Source organism: Bactrocera neohumeralis, chromosome 4, assembly GCF_024586455.1.
Source record: "Bactrocera neohumeralis isolate Rockhampton chromosome 4, APGP_CSIRO_Bneo_wtdbg2-racon-allhic-juicebox.fasta_v2, whole genome shotgun sequence".
NCBI lineage: Eukaryota > Metazoa > Arthropoda > Insecta > Diptera > Tephritidae > Bactrocera > Bactrocera neohumeralis.
In genome coordinates, this window is record NC_065921.1 from 66867986 (window position 1) to 66885088 (window position 17103).

At 36.3% G+C, this 17103-nt stretch overlaps 2 protein-coding genes across 7 annotated transcripts in view; both read right to left on the reverse strand.

The window, feature by feature from the left end:
- The window catches only part of LOC126757034 (stomatin-like protein 2, mitochondrial), a 385292-nt gene that overhangs the window by 71583 nt on the left and 296606 nt on the right, over positions 1 to 17103 (reverse strand). The window lies entirely within an intron of this gene.
- Positions 1 to 17103, reverse strand: part of LOC126757009 (uncharacterized) — a 158892-nt gene that overhangs the window by 64828 nt on the left and 76961 nt on the right. For 2 of the 6 annotated variants that reach the window (XM_050470561.1, XM_050470564.1), the window contains exon 2: positions 1864 to 1978. The exons of the other annotated variants lie outside the window; for them this stretch is intronic. The gene's annotated coding sequence lies outside the window, so the exon portion shown is untranslated. The remainder of the gene's footprint in view (positions 1 to 1863; positions 1979 to 17103) is intronic. 6 annotated transcript variants of the gene reach the window in all.

Consider the following 17103-nt stretch of genomic DNA (forward strand, 5'->3'; position numbering starts at 1 on the left):
CTTTAATCTACAACGTAATTAAATACAGGCAAACTAAATAAACGCCGAGTACTCATTTGTGGTTGCGATACTGCGCTTCACTTTCGAGTTATGAATAATAATCGGAAGTTGGTTGAAATGCGTTGATACCTTCACAGAGTTTGTTGAAATTGCGTGCTAATTTTAGTAATGGATAATAATCCATAGCGCATTATGTGAGTTACAGGAAAATCTTCAGTAGAAATCCATACTAAAAAGAGACGAAGGTTTGTTATTCCTAAGCAAAACATAGGTACGATTTATAATAAATTTTGAAGAAGTATTCGTAGAGTCGTCGCTCATTATATGTTATATCTGCTAGTTGCTTCTTCGATTCACTACCCTTGAAGTTCTACCGACAGAAATAATATGTACTTGTATATCAAAACAGGGAGAGATTTATATTCTTAAACACAGCTTGCAAGACTAAGTCTTAACTACATAATTTCAAAGTCCGAACTCCAGGATAGGCAATCGAAAGTACTGAATCCTCAACTTATAACCTCAAAAAATTAATAAAAAGATCACTCATTCCTACGACAACACTGTATGGTTTGAATGGTTTTGTATGGTCTGAATTCTATACTATGTACATATGTCTTGCCTAATCTGAGATATTTGTAAAACTTGCCACATATTTACATACATACATATATAAAAACTCTATTTTTCAAGCTCCCAAAGTGTAGCTGTTATTTTTAAATTTAAATTTTCTGGATGAACACACTGATGATAACCAATGCTCACTTCCCATAAAACGTTGTTAATCTTTTTGTTTAAACTATATAAAAGCGCAATAAATCAACATATATAATACGCCAGAGAAATTAATTTTAAAATATCAAATAATGGTATGGAACCGATGTCAAAATTGGACGATGGGCGTGGAACCGTTTAATTTCCGGTGAAATCACAAAACATGGGCATTCGAAACCTCTCCTATTCTACCAAGTTAATATTACAATATGTTGAGAATGTCGATAGTTTTTCTCTATCTTACTTACCCATTCAAGTGAAAATTCCAGAAAATGTAACAGTGTTAGTGAACAGCTGAAAATGTTTCAATGTGTTTGTGCAATCTGTTACCTCCGTCTTGCAGGGTTTGTTATTCCTAAGCAAAACATACGATTTACATATAATAAATTTTGAAGAAGTATTCGTAGAGTCGTCGCTCATTATATGTTGATCTGCTTTTACTTCAAAAATATCGGTCAACCGATAAGATATATACTTGTAATATCAAAACAGAGAGAGATTTATATTCTTAAACACAGCTTAGCAGTCTGTGTGTTACAAATTTGGGTCAGGATAGGCAATCGAAAGTACTGAATCCCAACTTATACCTATTAATAAAAAGATTCATTCCGACAACACTGTATGGTTTGAATGGTTTTGTATGGTCTGAATTCTATACTATGTATGTCTTGCCTGACCTGAGATATTTGTAAAACTTGCCACATATTTACATATATAAAAATTGTATTTTTCTTATAAAGTGTAGCTGTTATTTTTTTAAATAAATTTTCTGGATGAAATCTGATGATCGCCCTAGCTCACTCCCCATATAACTAACTGTTATGTACTTGAAGCGCAATAAATCAAAACTGCAAATACACCAGAGATATTAATGTTCGGTTATACCCGGGGGTAAAAAAGTGAAGAAAATAAGCGCTGGCCGAGAGCAAATGACAAACATTCATTTATTTCATCACAGTCTTATATGTATGTTTTTATGCGAAATACGTTGCAAATAGGAAAAAGGGTCTAATACTTAGTTAATATAAACAATAAATAAGAAAACGATGTTTTCCTCAAGTGTCATTAATCGAAATGAACAAAGCATACCTTTACTGAAAGTTGGTGAAACACGTGGCGACTAATGGAATTTTATTGCCAAAACGTAGCTCCCCCAATTGACATGCAAAGTGTTGTTAAACTTGCGAATAGGCAATTAACGAACCTGCGACAGAACAAGAGAAGGAATAAGTGTGGGGAAGAGACAAGTAAACAAAAGAAATATAGAAACAACACGCAAATATTCAGTGAACAGATAAATCGTAGCAATTTCAATAATTTAATAGTGATAGTAATCAACGTCTGGCAACGACACGCGCCAAACAAAACTAAACAATTTATCTGAGCGCACTTAGTGTCGAAGACTTTTGAAGTTTTTGTTTTTTGTGTCAATTGATTAGGTATGCAAGTAAATAAACAGTGATAAAATGGGCATAGTTTGTTAATACACACCACATACATACATATGTATGTACATAAATATATTTCTATTGCTTGTAGTAAAGCAAAGGTTATTGAAAAAGTATGGTAACAGATGCAAAAGTACACAGAAAGCGGTACGTCAGTCTAAATATATAGTTACATACATATTGTATATGTAAGTAGCTCACAATATTTTATTAAAAATTTGTCTACTAAATGACCCCTATAGTTCATAAATATATGTAGCAAAACCAAAAATAATCTTAAGGGCGTATTCTGGTCTAGAAATTTAAAAAAATCGATTTTTTTTTATATTTTCAAAGTTTAACTATTCAAGAATATATGTACAAGAGGATTTTTCAAAATTCAAATTGTTTTCGAAGATATAGGCATTTTTCTGAACCGGCATCCAAACTGGTTCGGCCGGAACTAATCGAACAAAAGACTTTACGCGAAACTTCAAACGCGTTTTTCTCAAAACTGACTTTTTCGGACCGATACCCACGATTTCTCAGGTTCTACTGGACCGATTTACTTGAAATTTTTATAGAGTCTTCTTTATAGGCTTGTCTATGGTTGGAACTAGCCCCAACCCAAATTTTTATTTTTATTATTTTTAAAAAATTCGAAATAGTCAGAAAAAGTGATACAAAAAAACTTTTTTTCAGGCAGTCGCCATTTTGTGAAAAAAATTGTTTTCCACTTTTCCGTAGTTCCGGATATTATTCTAGATTAATAATCTTTTTTTTGGTTTCAAATAACTAAGAGGGTTGAAATCATGTGTATGGTCACGTGGAAATTTTTAGAGACCCCCACTTCGTCAGCTCATAATTTTTGAAATTTTTTACTTTTTTTAGTTTTTAATTTTTTTCTGTACTCTTCTAAAATTAACAAATAACTAATAAAAAAATGGATAGTAAAAATATTAATTGCCTTTTTTTACGATACTTTAAAAATTACCTGAAATGCATGCTTCTAAACCAGAATACCCCCTTAAAAATTTGGCGATAATATTTTTTCCTTTAGTCTTGCCGAGCTGCTCCTTCCTCTGGTGATGTATTTTTTGGTGTTCAAAAACGACCCCAACAGTTTATGGATTTATGTAAGACCGAAACTTTGGATTCACATTAAACTTTACCGTTATCTAGACGATACTATTTTTCTAAACATGTAGTTTTCTACCTACTGTAACATTTTACTAGTAGTAAGCTGCTTCGACGATATATATACGATATTCAAGGATACACTCATGGGTACATTTTCAACTCTAGTTTCATTCTAACTTTAATCGTTGCACATTGTCCTTACAACGTTGTCTTCTTATATAGCTCATGTTACCGATTGCCAACTCTTTACTTCAAAATGATCTGGATTTAACAACACTATTTTCTGCACTCTCTAGTATTGTAATTCAACATTACTCTTACCATAAATATTTTAGAATGCCTGAACACAGCAATTCCTACGCCTTCAGTATAAAGATCTTCCGAGGTATGATTCTAGGCTAAGAATAGAAAACACCAAAACAAGGTTAACACATTTTTACTTAAGTGGTTTCGATGATAAAAGAATTATGAGTTGCTATCTGCTTTTCAACTCGAATCGGTATTCAGAACACGTCTTATGCCCGGTTTCACAGTCCATACTGAAGTTGAGCTTAAAATAAAACAGGAAAATAGTGTTTTACAGTTCATACTTAAGTTATGCTTAAGTAGTGAAAATAGGAGACTTAAGCAGTGCCGATTTTTGTTTTGAATTTTCAGTTATTTGTCAAAAGAAGAATAATAATAAATAAGAAATTGTGTTTTGTGAAAAAATATGGAATCGAATTTGGATTTCCACCAGTTCCAATAGCTGCTCCGGCTCGCTAGCGCTGAAATTTGAGGTTCTTTCGTTGTTTTCATCCATTTTCGATATAACTTTTCTCGCAAATTTATGTATTGTATTTTATAATTTAAATATTTCAAACATATTTTTATGGATGACATTTGTAAAACATATGTTGCCCATAACGTTGCCATATATCATAATAAAATCTTATAGAAATTAAGCATTGACTGTGAAACGCAAACGACTACTCAGTCGGCAACAATGCTTAGCTAAGATTTTATTTGGGCACAACTTAAGTATGGAATGTGAAACCGGGCATTAGTGGAAAATAATTCCGATTTCGAAGGCTTTGAACATTTATCTTGACAACAGCGTCTCTTTTATGTATATTGACAGTGACAGACGAACATACAGCTAAACAAGATAAAACGCCAAGTGATGTCTTAAGAAGCTCCGATTTTCAGACTAAATTCAACGTAAACTTATTTGATTCGCCTTTATTCGAAAGTTACACAAAAGGAATATAAACTATGGATAATATAACATACGTACATATGTATATATTTCCAATAATACGTATTTGGGTAAAGTAAAAACAAAGACGGAGCATGACTGAACTCAAATAAAATTGTTTATGATACGCGAGACATTGCTCAATTCATTTGAAGGGTTTTTATACTCTCGCAACAAAGTTGCTAAGGAAAGTATTATAGTTTTGTTCATATAACGGTTGAACCTAAGTCCTAAAACTAAAAGAGTCAGATATAGGGTTATACATATATACCAAAGTGATCAGGGTGACGAGTAGAGTTGAAATCCGGATGTCTATCTGTCCGTCCGTCCGTCTGATCGTCCGTCTGTCTGTCCGTGCAAGCTGTAACTTGAGTAAAAATTGAGATATCATGATGAAACTTGGTATACGTATTTCTTGGCTCCATAAGTAGGTTAAGTTCGAAGATGGGCAAAATCGGCGCACTGCCACGCCCACAAAATGGCGGAAACCGAAAACCTATAAAGTGTCATAACTAAGCCATAAATAAAGATATGCCCATTTGGGTGGGGCATATTTGGACGTAATTTTTTTGGAAAAGTGGGCGTGGCCCCGCCCCCTACTAAGTTTTTTGTACATATCTCGGAAACTACTATAGCTTTGTCAACCAAACTCTATAGAGTCGTTTCCTTCAGGTATTTCCATATACAGTTCAAAAATGGAAGAAATCGGATAATAACCACGCCCACCTCCCATACAAAGGTAATGTTGAAAATCACTAAAAGTGTGTTAACCGACTAACAAAAAACGTCAGAAACACTAAATTTTACGGAAGAAATGGCAGAAAGAAGCTGCACCCAGGCTTTTTTCAAAAATTGAAAATGGGAGTGGCGTCGCCCACTTATGGACCAAAAACCATATCTCAGGAACTACTTTACCGATTTCAATGAAATTCGGTATATAATATTTTCTTAACACCCTGATGACATGTACGAAATATGGGTGAAATCGGTTCACAACCACGCCTTCTTCCAATATAACGCTATTTTGAATTTCATCTGATGCCTTCTCTGTATAATAGTATATACATTAGGAACCAATGATGATACGGAATAAAACTTTACAAAAATACGGTATTTGAAAAATATGTAAATGACGTATAATGAAATCTCGATTATCACTTTATCATGCGAGAGTATAAAATGTTCGGTGACACCCGAACTTAGCGCTTCCTTACTTGTTATAATTAGGGAAGATACATACTATTGTCGTACATATTTTTATAGTATAGTACGTTGAAAATCGATACGGTCACTTACTTAATCTCACCTATATTGCCTTCAAAGTGCTTTTATCAATATCATGAGTACACTAGACTAGTCTGTCAATTGACAAATCGCGATCACGATCTCAATATTTGTAAACAAAGATGAATCTACAAATTTTGCTGACTGTAAAGTGACTATGAAGTTAACATGTGGGCATAAAATACGTGAGCAAATAAATATGCCAACAGCTGACAAATGCACGCTTGAAAAAAAAAAACAAATAGGAGGTTTAATAAAAATAAATAAAATTTGCGGATTCCGCAAAAATGTGTTGTACAAATAAATAGTGCAAAATAGAAAATAGCTGAGAAAGAGGGTAAGATGAAACAAAAACAAAGTATACGGGGAAGAGTGCAAAATATTGTGAAAGCCGCTATTTTTTGTACGAATTACCGTGCGATTTTGTACTGTGATACAGTCACAAGTCCCTAAATTTGAGCTTTTAAGTTAGAGACAATTTTTGTGGCTTGAGACGATTTTGCTATTCTGTAAGTGACAGTCACAAAATCTATTACATTTCATTATTCAGAGATGTTTTTACACTTCAATGAAAATAAATATGTCGATAACAAATATTAAATTTTCTATAAAATAGTCAAAAAACATAATTACCAATAAAAGTAAAAATATATGTTGACTTTGTTTCATAATATTTACGAAATTTATGTAAAATTGTTTTATTTTTCACTTACAAAATATTAAAAAACGACAATCGATTAATATCTATGATGATCTCTATTCAGTATATTCAAAATGCTAACTATCAGGTCTCAAATTTGAGTCAATATTATGAGACTAACAGTCTCTACTGTTTAATGAATATTAACTAGTCACAAATTGAGACTTTACCTCAAAATGTCTCAAATAGTGACTAGAGACTGCTTACAGCATTCCACTATTAGAGTGATTTTCGTACTATATATTTCATATATTATTATATTTCAAATAAATCCCGAAAAATTGAAATTGTTATAACATCACCTTCATTAGTTCGAAAATTGTATATCAATTTGTATTTGAACCGAGTCATTTAAACGTTAAACATCAACTTTGACATCTGGCTTGACAGTTATCTCTGTGGGAAAGTCTAACTCTGAACCTGGCACTTAGGTACAGCGTACTTAAATATTTGTGATTAATTTCAGTTTATTTTGTATTATAACAATTCTTTGATTGCGATAAATATACATTACAGTGACTGACTTAATTTACAAAACACTCGAAATGTCAAAAAATGTAATAATAATGACACTGTCAAATTATATAAAATTTCCCAAGCCACATACATGCAAATGATGATCCAGATGATCATAAATACATACCATACATTCCTCTACAATATTATTACCAATAAAAATTTTAAAATTTTGCGCTCAAATATAATTTCTTGTCAATTATGACACGAATATGCAGTCAATTTCTCTTTCCTATATTCCACTTCCAATAATTTTGGCGATTTTTTTCACTTTATCAAACTCCAACATTAAATTAGAACAGCCTGCAATGAGGCTGTCAGTTTTCGAGTTTGACGTTTCATGTCGCTTGCCAGCTGTGAATTTGATTACGCGGCTGTCAATTGCCACAAGCTGCGTTAATACATTTATACGAGCCTGTCATAAATCTATATACATCAGTGATCGATGCTTACTCGTTAAACTTTATGAAAGTTTGTATGTTTAGAAATAGCTATTAGTTCCATATACATATGTATACGAGTATACATACATCTGGTTACTTTTTAATTTTTTACTGAATTTTAATGTGCTCACCACAGCGGCTTTAATGTGCTTCAGCTATACTAATTGGTGAGAGCGCGGAATTGATATTGATTTATTGGCTTTGGAAAGGAGCATAAAAACTTATTTATAAGTAATCCAATATATAAATCCATTACTTACGGCTGAACAACGTTTAAAAACGTATATGCGTATTTCAATATTTGACAGATATCGCTTGAAGTCTGTCGCTCTCTATGTGTTCAGCATATTAAGGTCAACATAATCGGTCTACTGAGCGTACTATTTACAACACCATCAGCCATCTTGAGAACCAGCATTCATTATTGGATAATCATCGACCGAATAGACCAAGTCCAGCACGCGGTGAAAAAAAATAGCAGCCTAGGCTGAGAGTGTACAAGAAGATCGTGAAGGTTCGATTGAGCGCCGTTCACATCCTTCGGACTGATGGAACGACTCATTTAACGTCGAGATCTTAAATTGAAAGCGTACAAAATAAAGCTTGTGCCAGAACTGAAGCCGCTTGACCTTTCCAAGTCATATAGCTTTGCTCTATGGACTCTTAAATGTTCCAAGAAGGTCCGATGTTTATGAGCCAAATCAATGGGTACGTAAACAAGCAAAATTGAGGTCGTAACCGTCAAAAGCGACCGCAATCGCGGCATTATAACCGACTATTTGATGCTTGAATTCGTAGCTCGTGATTTCAGCGAGATTTGTTTTCAAGAAGACGGTGCCAATTCCCACACAATGCATCAATTAATGAATCAACACTTTGATGAGCAGATAATTTCACGTTTGGGCCGGTCGATTGGCCATCAAGATCGTGTGATATCCCACCGTTAGACTTTTTTCTGTGGGGTATGTAAATTCCAAAGTATGTACGGACAATTCCGCTTGGATTCAGGGCTTGGAGCAAAACATCACGCCTGTCATTCGCCAGTTACCAGTCGAAATGCTCGATCGAGTCATTGAAAATTGTACTCAACGGATGGACCATCTAAGACGTAGCCGCGGCCAACATTTGAAAGGGATAATCTTCAAAAAATAAATACCAAAGAATGTTCTTTCCAATGAAAATAAACAGTCCCCATTAAAAATGAAGTTTCTTGGTTTTTTCTTAAAAAAAAAATAGGGAATCTCAAAATGGATCACCCATTATTTGATTTCGATCCAGATTATGAGTATCTGTAAGGATCAGAAGTTCGATAATGCTGTTTATAATTTAAGCACATAGACCACAATTCGTAAGTAGAAACCCTAATTTAATAATTTATTATACCTACAAATATACTGCTTGGAATTATGTGTTTACAAAAATAAAGAGTTGCTAAAACACATACATACATATGTACATACATATTATATATATTATTACGCATGTCACTTCATCAAGTGACTGTTCGCCGCCAATATAACCTAAGATATAACTCCCGTTTATTTGCTAACATCCGAGTCATACAAATAACCAAGATTTACGAGCTACAATTTTTCACTCAACCAAGTAATAACAACACAAAAAAACGAGGAACAGATAAAACGAAAACAACAACAATTTAATTAACCATGCTTCGACGCTGACACATAGAACTGTCGGCATTTTGCTCAAGCTCTGACATAATAAATCCCTCGCAAACAAGTAAGAAAATTACAGTAGCAAAAGAGAACGGCCTTGCAGCAAAGAGCTCAAATTGTCATTGGTACCATAGTGGGGTGAAATTCTTAGAAAATAAAAGCTGCATTATTTCTGTTCAATAAATAATGTCGAAAAGACAAAGAACGTATGTATGTAAGTAGCAAAAAAACAAACTTGGGAAACTAGAAGCAGGCGTGGGAAAAACTTCTTTGGGTACACTTATACATACATAACAGACAGAGATGTGAGAAGTTAGTGGTGGGGTAGAAAATTGTAGTAAAAGAACACAAAGAGAATGCAAAAAATGCCTGGATTACAGCAACAATTCAGGTCAAATCAGAGTCAAATGCTTCGAAAAATTAGTTTACTGCGATTATTCAAAGACTGGAAGAATCGAATTAAAGATAATTGATGGCGATTAGCGGCATGAGAAATAAGTGAGTAGGCAAATATACTTGTAGTTAACGGTAAATTTAATAATGTATGCCGAAATTTAATACATACATACATACTATGTATTAATGTTGGAAAACGACATGCGAGCCAAAAAGAAAACTGCGTAGAAACGAAACTACGCAATAATGTATGTACTATATACGCTTGGGAACAACAAGCAAAGTAAGCAATTGGTTTTTCCTTCTTTACTGGTGTAGATACCGCTTACGCGGTCATAGCTGAGTTAACAATAGCGCGCCAGTCTTTTCTTCTTTTCGCTATTTGGCGCCAATTGGAGATAACAAGTGTAGCCACGTCCTTCTCCACTTGATCTCTCAAACGGAGTGGATGTTTTCCTCTTTCTCTGCTTCCACCAGCGGGTACTGAATCGAAACCCTTCAAAGCTGGAGTATTCTTTATTTCTGGAAGACTTAACTTAGCCAGAGAAGTCGCCTAAAACCGCACTGATAAAGTCCAATCAGTTTGTTGACGGTAGGCTTAAATCTTTCACACAGTACACTCGATAGAACCTTATATGTTGAGGCGGCTTTTGGTTGGCGCAGATTTTGGGGTCACCCTTTTTGTGGATTGGGCAGAACACAAACTCCAATCGTCGGCCATGTTTTCATAAAACCATATTGTACAAAGAAGCTTCCCCCTGCCGGTGGGGGGGACCCCCTTTGGGTTCGGGGGGGGCGAAAGAGGCGACTAATATCCTTGCTACCAGTTCAGAGCTGTATGGAAGCTCAACTGGTAGTAGCTTCGGCTACGAGGTCTGATCGGAGACTTAATTCTTGTGCCACGGGGAGCAGTAGCCCTTGGAGGTAACTCCAATCTGCTCATTGGGTTTGGGCCTTTATGGAGATTCGTGGTGGTTGTGGTTAAAACCCAAATACGGGAAGAACTGACTTTGTCAGTTGAATGTGGAGTTGCATTGCAACCGGGTGCCGGACCCAAAGCACGGCAGAGGTTTTAGATGGGCCTCGAACCCTACCAAGGTGACTAGTCAGTTCTACGCTATCAGAAACGATACTTTTTTTTACATATGGCTCAAGTGAGCTGCTTCCGGTCTTAGGCCAAGTATCCTCTGGGTGGCCAAAAACATCCACTTGAAAGCGAGCTAAAGCGAGAAGGCGAAACATCCCTCCCTAGTTTGGGACCCGCATCGTAAAAAACACCCCTCACGAAAAGAAGAAAACAGCTTTGAATAAGAGATCCCCTTTCGACGACGACAGCAGCAAACGCATTAAGAATTGGTTTTTACAAAGCTGAAATCAGTATAACCAATTAATAAAACAAATTTGAATAAGGGGAAAATTTCAAAACTGGAGTCAGCTGTGGGTTGCTTAAGAAAAAAACAGTCGAATTAATTTTCCAAGAGAAGAAAAATGTCGATACTTTGCTCCGATTACAAGACTATGGGATGTTCATAAAACTATAACGCTTATTTCAATAGCGAATATCCGATCGTTAGTTCATTCCTTCACTTAAGTAGAACCTTTCAATGCGTAAGTTTTTGTTGTGACTATTCAAATAAGTAAACCAGAGAGGATACTGATTAGCGTACCACTTCTGAAGTTGAAAATAGCTTTTGCAAAATTTCAGATCGATATCTTAAAAACTGAGGGATTAATGCGCGTATATATCGCCGAACGGACAGACCCTCGGACATGATTATATCGACTCAGTTCGTCATGCTGATCATTTATACATATATAACTATACCTTAAAGGGCTTGCACCGATTTCTTTTGGGTATTATAAACTTCGTGGCAAACTTAATATAGCTAGTTGAAGGTGTAAAAACATCTAATTAATATCAACTCTGTGATATTAATGAAAATAGAGGTTAAAATTTAATTATGTTAAAATATATGTATATTCAATAGGCCAAGTGTTTAAGAATTATTAACACCCCACCTTTTTGTACCGAGGTAAGCGACAAGATGCTAAAAATTAATTTCAGTTTATCAAACCACCCTCACAGGCGGAATAACGAGCTGAAACTCTCTAGCAATTCATAACATATTTTTTTTTTGCTCTTTTGCTCGCTTTAAAAATACCTTGTTAGTATATAAGTACAAACACCCAAATTTTGTGTTGTGAGTCAAGCTTAACGCCCACTATACTACGCCTGCATATGAACCTTACATAACCGAGTACACACGTGATATTTATGTATAAGGGCGGATAATCCACTTGCAGCACATAATTCCTCATTTAGCAGCACGGGTCTTTGCAAAATTTAAAACAAAAAATACTCTACGACCCGCACTTGTCGCCTTAATTACAGGCACGTTGCACTAACGAAGTACAAAACTGGCCGAAAATGAATAGAAAACAGAAAACAAGACAAGCGGTACGTATTCGTATGTGAGCCGTTGAGTATACAGCGGACCAGGGCGTATGAGCAACATTATTCATGTGTAGGCATATCAAGCAAATATTGTAATGTGGGCAAATTTAGGCTTACGCCCGCAGACACACGTATTTACATAGTCGTTAGATACACAAACCTGAGTTATTTGACAAAGCAGGATGTAAGTAATGTGATATGGCACAGAAACACATACATATAAATTTGCCAACACACTCTCGCATATATGATATAGTAGGTGTATAGGTAGACGTAATACTAGATCATTCATAGCAGACATGTGTAGGTTTATTCATAACCTCAAGGACATGTTTGCATTTGCCCTAGCGTAGCCAAGTAGTGACAACAACTACCACTAACCGCTCAAAAGCTTGCCAGCTGAAGTGCTGGTTGTCTGTTGGCTCGGTTCTACTTACCTCATTTCAACTATTTGTATTACATTAGTTAGTATTAGTTAAAGGTGGTTGGCTAAGGGCACTAACGAATGCTATTTTTGGTCGCATACATATCAGTAATACCTGTTAAGCAATAATTTTTGTGCTGCCATTTGATACACCCAACCCGTACGCATTGAGCTTTTACCACGATCATAAATCAATGTCGCTTGTTTGCGCTGCTCATCACTCTTCATGGATATACTCGCATGCAAATGCATTTTTGCATTAAAAGTCTATTTGCATTAAAAGCCAGATGCTTAGTGATGGGACTTGTTGGCCGATAAGGAATTATTTTGTGAGCGCAGGATTTTCGGCAGTTTGAAGCGAGTCCGAATGAGCTTGTGCAGTAGGTAAAGGCTCTGTGTTCGATTCCAATAAAATAATGACGAAAATAAATACTAAACTATAAAACAACTCATAACGAAGGACTAAGTTCGGTTGTAAACGAATATTTTATGATCTCGCAAATTGCAAATAACGGGTTTTTCAATCGGGAGCTACAAAAGTAAACCGATGGGGACAGCACACGACGCCATATTTTTCTCGCTTTTTTGACATTTCTTTTCAGTAAAGTTTGCCATTTCATCATGGAAACAATATCAGCAAAGGATCGAAATTATTAAAAGTTTCTACCGAAATTCGGAGTCAGTGGCCTCAACTTTATGAGCGCTACGTCCAATTTATGGGCGTCATAATAGTCCTGTCAGATCAACAATTGAATGTCTAATGACAAAATTTGAATCCACAGGCACAGTACAACATGTTGCGGTGCCAGTGAGACAAAGAAGTGTCCGTAGTGTCGAGAATATTGCTGCCGCAAGCGCATCAATTGAGGAAGAGCCAAATCAATCTTTCACACGTTATAAACGTGTGGCATCTCTGCGACGTCGTTGTGACAAATTTTGCGAAAAGTTATTGGCCTACATCCTTACAAGATCAAATTGACGCAAGAATAGAAGCTGCTTGACAACCAGAATCGTCGCATTTTCGTGAATTGGACTGAGCAACAACTTGAAAATTATCCGTACTTTCAACGAAAATCAACTTCTTCCTCTTCTTGATCATCAAGACCGGCAAGTTGCTGTTGAATGGGAATCGCTACCGCTCAATGATAACCGAATATTTTTGGCTCGAATTGTATGATATGGACTTGGACAATATGTGGTTGCAACAGGCTGGCGCCACAAGCCACACAACGAATGTCACAAACGATTTATTGAAAACCAAGTTTGGTGAACGTGTTATCTCCCGAAATGGCCCAGTCAATTGGCCGCCTCGGTCGTGCGATTTGACACCGTTAGGCTATTTCTTTTGGGGTTACGTCAAGTCTATCGTCTAGGCAGCGACAATTGCTGAACTTCGTACGAATATCGAACATGAAATTGCAGCAGTACCGGCCGATTTATGCTTGAAAACCGTTTAAAATTGGGTTCAGCGTCTGGACTTCTGCAAGCGTGCCAGTGATGGCTATGCAAAAGAACTCGAGTTCCATATATAATGGCATCGAATGTACTTTCAGAGGAATAAAGAAGAGAGGGATATCTCTTGATATTTTTATATATAAAATAGCTTGGAATCCGATCCTTTTTAAATTCGTGATATCTTTTGAATGGAATGTCCCGTACGAATGAAGTTATATAATATAAAGGTATGAATCAGTCTTGAATATGAAAGTAATTTTGAAAGGATTAATACTAAGTCACAAATAATATGCTTTCACAGGGGCGAAATTTATATAATAATGATTCATAACTTTTTTAAAATATATTATAAATATATATAAAATATATCCAACAGTTATAGAGGTGTAAACATGGAGTTCACTAACGCCGAAATTCGCGCTATTTTAAAGTTTTCTTTCGTTAAAGGCAAGTCCGCTAGAGAAACGTTCCGTGAGATTAATGGTGTTTGGTGGATGGTACTCTATCACTTCGAACTGCGGAGGAATGGTTTCGAAGATTCAAAGCGAGTGAAAACGACACCAAGGATAAGACAGCCGGCGAAAGACCTGTGACTATGAATACCGATCAAATCATGGAAAACATATCGAGTTAGACCGGCATGTGGCGTCTCGTGACATCGCCCAGAAGATGGGAGTTAGTCACCAAACCATTTTAAACCATCTGCAGAAAGCTGGATACCCAAAAAAGCTTGATGTTTGGGTGCCGCATGATTTGACGCAAATAAACCTTCTGGATCGAACCAACGCCTGCAATATGCTGCTGATACAGAACGAACTCGACCCATTTTTGAAGCGGATGGTGACTGGCGACGAAAAATGGATCACATACGACAATATCAAGCGAAAACGGTCGTAGTCGAAGGCCGGTGAATCGTTCCAAACAGTGGCCAAGCCGGGATTGACGGCCAGGAAGGTTTTGTTGTGTGTTTGGTGGGATTGGAAGGGAATCATCCACTATGAGCTGCTCCCATATGGCCAGACGCTTAACTCTACCATCTACTGCGAACAACTGGACCGCTTGAAGCAGGCGATCGACCAGAAGCGTCCAGAATTGGCCAACAGGAAGGGTGTAGTGTTCCACCAGGACAACGCCAGACCACACACTTCGTTGATGACTCGTCAGAAGCAAAGGGAGCTCGGATGGAAGGTTTTATCGCATCCACCATATAGCCCGGACATAGCGCCAAGTGATTACCGCCTGTTCCTATCCATGGCGAACGCGCTTGTTGGTGTAAAGTTGAACTGAAAAGAGGCTTGTGAAAAGTGGCTGTCTGAGTTCTTCGCAAATAAGGAGGTGGGCTTCTGGGAGGGGGGTATTATGAAGTTGCCGTCTAGTTGGAAATAGATTATGGAACGAAACGGCGCATATTTGAACTAAATCCGATCACTGTAACACATTTTATAAAGCATTGAATAAAGAGAAAAAAATCGGAAGGGAGATATTTATATTGTAGTCTGTGTTTACCAGAGAAAGTGTAGCTTCCTAACGTCGAAAGAATTTTTCAAAGTTCAAATTTCTTTTTTCAAATTTATCCTCACGGTAAAATTGTAAGGATTTTTCTTAAAATCTACTGTTACTTAATTTACGGGCGTATATTTACAAAGCGCCAATGCAAATAACTTGCACAACATGTCTGGCTTAATAATATCAAGGTTGCATAAGCAGTGAAATGTTATTTAATTTTATTTTCAAACGCTCATTGACCTTAGCCTTGCATCAGAAATCTTGAAAAATTCGTAACATTCCAAAGACGTGTCGGCCGGCACTGCACTTTTGTTGCGCTCATTGAGAAAATGGAAAAGAAAATTATTACGATTCGAAGAAGTGGAAAAAGCAGTGTTAGTCATAGTCATGGCAAGTTTACATAAATCAACTATATATGAAAGGAAATTTGTATATATGTATGTATGTACAAATATGTATATATTTACAAGAATTTCAGAAACAATGCCGTGACGATGAACGACACTCTAAACTGGCCATGAAATCGCGTTAGGAGAGGCGATTATCGAGCAGCACAAACAAAACCAATTCCAAAAAAAACCGATAAAAAATAGAAAATTATCACAGTAAAATATATAGAAAAATTCATTTTCATATGTGAAAATTGTGCGCCAAGAATATGTTGTAAGCAAAAAAATAAATGTCAAAGTCAAAGGGATTAATATAGAGTGTTGCATGCTGACTAGGAAGACACGCAGGCGACAAGTAAATGCTGTAGCAAAGCTTTTAACCAATTTTTATTATTTATGAGTTAAAGGTTAGAAACGCTTGTAAGCTGGCTTGTGTATGACTAGTTTCATATTTACGAATGCTACTTGAGAATTCTGTAACCCTGTTAGCTAGACAAGCTGTCTGCAAATCACTTAAGCATTTATTTATGTATATATTTGCTGATTACCGATTAGTGTTGCCAATGAATTATACAAGTATATAGCCAATATTTGTACTACATATGTTCATCATGTTTTGAAAAATTTGTGTCCTAAAGTCGAATCAATTTATTGATAAAAAAGGAGTATGACAAATGTGTAGTTAAAAGATTCCCAGAAACCAGGTTTCAAACCTGGCGAAATTCAGAATTTGAGCATTCAATATTGGATAATATTCGACCGAATAGGCCACGTCCAGCATGCAGTTAAAAAATTATAGCAGCCGTAGCTGAGAGTATACACTAATAGTAGAGAGTAGATTCGGCGCCGTTTGCAGCAACTCGAACTCGCCGCTCGACCTTCCCAAGCAACATCGCTTCGTTCAATATGCTTTGGAAAAGTTCGAAAAGGCGACGTTTTGGAACCAAATTTTGTTCACCGATGATGGTCATTGCTGGCTCAATAATGCAGCTGAGAACGTAACCGTCAATGGCGATCGTTATCACGCCATGATAACCAACTATTTGATGTCTGAAATGGAAGCTCGTGATCTTGTCAACATTTGGTATCCACAAGACGTCGCCACTTCCCACACTTCACATCAATCAATAGATTTATTGGGAGAACACTTCGGTGAGTAGATAATTTCATTTTGGGGTTGGTCGATTGGCCACCAAGTTCATCTGATATCACACCGCTAGACTTTTCCCTGTGGGCATAAAGTCTATGCCGACAATTTCGCTTCTACATATTCAGGCCTTG